Source organism: Embiotoca jacksoni, unplaced genomic scaffold (genome assembly GCF_022577435.1).
Source record: "Embiotoca jacksoni isolate LCO1_2020_lvr unplaced genomic scaffold, fEmbJac1.0.p SCAF_8, whole genome shotgun sequence".
NCBI classification, from domain to species: Eukaryota; Metazoa; Chordata; class Actinopteri; family Embiotocidae; genus Embiotoca; species Embiotoca jacksoni.
In genome coordinates this window covers 10,320,111-10,326,110 of record NW_027185436.1, presented here as the reverse complement: position 1 = coordinate 10,326,110, position 6,000 = coordinate 10,320,111, and positions in this window count along the sequence as shown.

The following is a 6,000-nucleotide window of genomic DNA, read 5'->3' as shown; positions in this document are numbered from 1 at the left end:
GAAGGAGGTGACATAAAAAGGTAAATATAAAAGTCTGCACTAGCTGTCTTTTCATGATGACTAATCAAAAAAGAGCCTGTCACGTTCCGCTAAAATAAAAGCTCACGTTTATCTCTGGCAAGTAGAAAGCATGTCGAGTTGAAAGCGTTGGTGCTGCAGTTTGCTTTTGTCATTTTCTGTATTTGTATACTTGGCCAGGGCAAAAACGTTCTCCTTTTTCTCATTTTTAAATGCGGCTTGCACCACAACAGTTCCTCTTGATCAGTTGAAATGTTTGGCTGTGCCCACATTTGTTGCCAACGCCAAACCATCTGCCACAAAGCAACACTGACTCATCGGGCCCGCCTACACTCTTTTGAGAATCCATAATTTCCACAAGGTGCCTCCTTCTCTATCTAATCACCATGTACTCTACCTTCCCCAGTATTTCACTGTGGCTCTGCAGTGCTGAATCAAACACAGAACTGAGTGTGTGGGCGCAAAGTGTTGCAGATAAAAGAGCAGTCACGGCCAGAACCTCAGCCTCGCAACAAATGTGTGAATATAATGCTGGTTTTTGACAAAGCTCATCCAAATTTCTTAATTTATGGAACAAGGTTAAGTTCTCTATTCTACTGTATTGTATTCTATTGTATTCTATTGTATTCTATTATATTCCTGTGTTTTGTCTAGTTTGCCTGTTGGACAATTATGTCACGCCTCCAGTGCCCAGACACATAATGACATGCATGTGTGAAAATGCACTCACTCACTCACTCACACACACACACACACACACACACACACACACACACACACACACACACACACACACACACACCGACAGTCTCTCCCTCCCTCTCTGTCCTGGCACCTATCAGTAGTTGATAATTTACACAAAGAGCGTCAACAGTGTTTGGTCTGGTCCTGAGTTGCCAGGAACAAGCAGGGACAGATCAAGTGTCCAGAGAATAAACTAGATGCTCCAGCCGGCTGGTGTCCATTACTCATGATCACACCGACACAGCTGATAACTCACTTTAAAACTGTACTTCTGTCTCTCTCGCTCTCTCTTTCTTCTTTTATTTTCCGTATTTCCAGTATTCCTCCATGAGGACATTTTTTTCTATGATATATTTGTGTATAATCTTTCTATACTCGTCTCTTCAATGGGAGACAGAAAAATGGGGGTGTGGTGTTAGAAAGTATTGAGCCTTCAGATCATCTTCTCAGGATGTCTGTCGATAGTGGAAACATCAGGCTTCCTACGTCCACACTTTGTTGTTTGACAGTACAGCTCAAGCAGGGAGTGTCTGAGAAGTGTTTTTTAGTCATTCACAATAATCAAGGGTGGAGCACTAAATTACAGCGCTGCTTGCCACTGTCTTGTGTGTACAGTATGTTTACTTCAGTTTGTTTTCTGTTGCTCTCTTGTTGGGCGCAGAGAGACTGAGGGAGGTCATGGGCGAGGCAAAGGGAGGGGAATAAATGTGAGCTGATGTGCCCACGTGCCAGAATAAAAGTAGAAACTCAAAGTTTTGAAGCTTCCGTCAGTCTGGCCAGTTCACAATGCATAACATTTTTCATTGAACCTTTTATGTCTGCAGCTGATGTGTGAGCACCTCAGAAATCCAAAGTCTCCTCCAGAAACCACAGGGACACGACCAAACTACTGCCAAGTAGTTTAAAGGCTTATAGAGGTGATGAAGAGGTTTCAATTTGAAGAGAAAAGTCGTCTTCTTTACTGACAGTCGTCTTTAGGAGGTGAACTTTCTCTATGTGAAGATGGTCTGACTGCGATGTTATGCCTCTTAATAAAACACTAGGGAGGGGTAGGGTGAAATCAGCATAGACTTTAGAGCGGTCAGACTGCTCATTAAACCACACACACACACTCGCATGTATCCGAGCACACTGTGAACCCTGAGTGGCATGTGTGCAATCATCTCCTCTGAGCTTGTCAGGTCATATCTGACAGATTCACTGCCCTGTCGTTAAGGCTGAGCTGATTTAAGAAAAGAATTTCAGTCTTGCCCATGTCTCAGTTTTTATTTCCCCAGGCAAAATGATATGAGAGCATTACGTCAACAGTGAATAGAAGCATAAATCAGCCTATGCAAACAACACACTCAACTTGTGTTTTTGCACTTCAGTTTTTGTAAGGATTAAACAAACAAGATGTGTTAATTATTGAGCTTTAGAGGTGTCAGATATTGTTACCTTTGCACAGAGCAGGATGGCTGCCTCCCCATGTTTCCAGTCTTCATGCTAAACTAGGCTAACGTCTCCTGGCTGTCCACAGTACAAACAAGAGAGTTGGGATAATCGACAATTTAAAATAGTGGAACATAAGTATTGCTTTATAGTGAGAACATGTTCAGATTGAATGTGGTGCAGACATTGGAGTTTGAAGAGCAAGTTGAAGTTACCCTGCTCTTACCGTCTGTGGCAAAATTGGCAGAGTTGCAGCTGAAGTTAACACGTGATCATTAACTGAAACGCTTTCCGTTACTTCTTCATCTTTTTTCTCACTGAGTCTTCATTCGTCGTTTCAACCTCAGCATGTTCTCACTAAACTTCATTTGTCGGAAAAGGCACTGAAACCTGAAATAATTCAATGCTCCAAGTAAACTCGAAAGTAAATCAGATTGTGTGTATCCCATGACAGTCGATGATGCTCCCTTCAGTCGGAGCTGGAGTAGACAGAAATCACAGACACGAAAGCTGACCCACTTGCAACAACTTTGAATTAGATATCAAGAGTTATCACATGATTGTTTAATTGTTTAATGGATATAATGTATAAAGTTAGCTTGGGCAGCAGGACTTACTACCTACACATTCTCTATATTATTGTATTGGTACAATCTAAAAGCTCAGTAAAAACATGATATGGATTATAGCTTTTACAAAGCCTTTTTGTATTTTTTATAGAGTATTTCTAAAATATAGAAATAAACCTTCATTTTTAAACAATCTCACCACAAGCTCCATCTGATTGCCACTCTTGATGGCACCACATGATCTTCATCAGCAGCTGATTGTTCCTTTTGTTCTTTGTCAATATTTTAAACATAAAATTTACATAAAAGTCTAGATAATACTTATTGACATAATCCTGAATAGAATATGTAAGATTTAGTACCACATCCCTCTAAATAAGGTCGTTGAGTAAGGACATGTACCTCTTAGTAGGTCATATAAGGACAGCGGTGAAAGGCCTCTGTTGTACATCGCTGTGTGAAGAGTGTGGGTGAGGTGAGGACTTATGTCACCGTGGATATGTGAGAGGCACTCTGGATAAGAGCATCGTTTTTATGGTGGAGAATGTGAGTGAAGCGACAGTCAAAAGAGAGCTGCTGTGCGGCCAAGTGCTGCCGGATTTATAAGGTTTTCTAAGAATAGCAGAACGTATAGTCTTCCTGATCAAATCAACCAAATAAGCATCAGCTCCCTTATTCAAGAGTGAAATTCAGGGTAATTTACTCTCATGGTTCTGACTTCACTTCGACTTCTTGGATGCACTGATATGGCTTTAAATTATATTATTCAATAATTTCTATTTAGCATCAGGTTTATGAGCAAGTTTCGGTAAAGGAGAATTTCTGAAGTCATGACTTTATCACCAGTTTGCTCATACAGTATGTGAATTTTTTTTTTTTTACATGTTGTAGTGTTAAAATGTTTTTTTAAATGTCACTTTAATCTAGCTTTATTTTTTTAATGATGCTTAGACATGTTTGAAAGACACGGTTTTAGGGCTGCAACGATTCAACATGAAAATGCCAGAAAATTAACATTTTAAGGCAAGTACTTCCATAAAAACACCCAAGTAGTCATATGTATTCTGTATATGTGTGTTAATACTTCAACTCATTTCAAGCGGGACAAGTGGAGTGAGCTGAAGTGCTGGGCGAGTGGAAACTTTGGCCTGATGTTGGTGTTAAATGAAAGGTCAGAGGAGAGGATCACTGAAGTTATCAGGATTCAAACCACAGGGACTGTTAAGATCTCTATGCCAAAACTTCAATCTGTCCTAATGTTGTTTTATATTTTCTTGGCCTAAAACCCCTTAAATTGGAGCGTGGCCAACTTGAAGACTACTTGGAATGGAAAACATGCAAGGACAAGAGAAAAGCCAAGGGAAATTATTATTCTTGTCTCATGCCCTCCTCAGATTTCTGTGCTCCAGCTCGAGGTGCTATCCCTGCCATCTTTGAAAAGTTGGGGGCTGCAGGAGGTAAATGAAGGTCACATGTAGGACCGCATTAATAGAAACTAACCGGCAGACATGCAGGAAATTCAAAAGTTCATAAAGCAGGCATTTTCAATTAGTTCAAAAGATAAGTTGCAGGAGACGTGTTCAGTTTGACCAAAAAGGTCCATTCGCAGAAATGTTGCTGTGTTGACGTCACAGAGAGAGAAGCACAGCCGCAAAAGCAATTACACTGATCACTTTCCCCTTGCCTTCCCAAGCTCCTTACCGCAAGTAATTTACTGATATGTGTACACACACACACACACACACACACACACACACACACACACACACACTCTCTCTCTCACTCTCTCTCTCTCTCACACACACATATATACACTCCCAAAAGCATGTGCCCACTCTGGCCTGCCAAAAATCGAACATGCTCAACATGTGCAGGATGCAGCCAGATCGTGTTGCTCTGTGACACCATATACAGTTACAGCAGGTGTCAGAACAAACCGTGTGTGTGCGTGCGCGCGCGTACGTGTGTGTGCGTGCGAGCGTGCAAGAGGTGTCAAACAATTCGGCCAACTATCGTCAAAAGCCTCACTAGCGCCTACATAAGTAGCCAAAGGGTTACATAGATTCACCACGAAGACACCCGCGCACCTGCCATGCCTAAAGCACGCCTAAACGTGGAAACGTGTACTTTGGCGAGCAGTAACAAACGCCACATCTGCACAACACTACATCTATGCAACTGTAAAGGGACATTGTTGTCGGCGCAAATCGTGTTTTGTGCGCTGCTGCAGACGCTTGCACGCCCAACCCGTAATTCACCGGAGGCTGAATCGAGAAATCCATCTCTGTTTTCACCACTAATCAACCAGAGCGGTGAACTATTGTGTTTCCCTGGAGACTTACAGGTGTGTGGTTATATGAACTGTGGCCGCGTCCTCACAGAACACCCAGTACTGAAAACGAAATTAACTTTCTTGACATAGCCTCCTGTAAACTTTTAAGTTCGACGTGCGGGAATGTCGGCGGTTGTTTGCTTTGCGCCAAATGGAATTTCACGTTCAAGTAGGTGTGACGTTTCTGGGCACCAAATCAGATGTAGCCTACCTTAGGTGCATGTGCCCTTATCATTTAATGTGAACTAAAGCGCCAGCGCGACAATCTAAACCACATTATGTAACTTCTGTGTCTCCATTCAGACTGTGTATGTTGTTGGCATGCTTAAGTGGGTGCTAGTAGGCGTTTGATGACCGTTTGACACCTCATACGCTACACCTGCCAAATGCCACCTGGTTGATTAATGGTGAAAACTGAATTTATTGACATGACCTTCCTAAATTCGACGTTGGGCCTGCGGGGCGTTGGCAGCAGCTCACTAAATATGTTTCCTAATCACAACAATGTACCTCTACGCACGTGTAAATGATCTATCAAGGTGTAGTGTAGGTGTGGTGTTTTCTGGAGCTGGCAGAAGTACATGTTTACTCATCAGGGCATAATTTAGCCGTAGCAGGTAGGCCTACGCTGGGAAGGTACTGTGTGTTCGTTGCCTGAATAGTTAAGACACCTCGTAGGCATGTGTCCACCGTGTGTGTGTGTGTGTGTGTGTGTGTGTGTGTGTGTGTGTGTGTGTGTGTGTGTGTGTGTGTGTGTAGCCGAATTAATTATTGTTCTGGGCCACCAAACCTTCTGTGCTGAAGCCAAACTTCATATATCTCAGTTTTGAGAAACACAACTTTGTTTAGGAGTACGCTCCATGTAAGAACATTATAAACTAAAAATAATAAACGTCTTAAAACTGG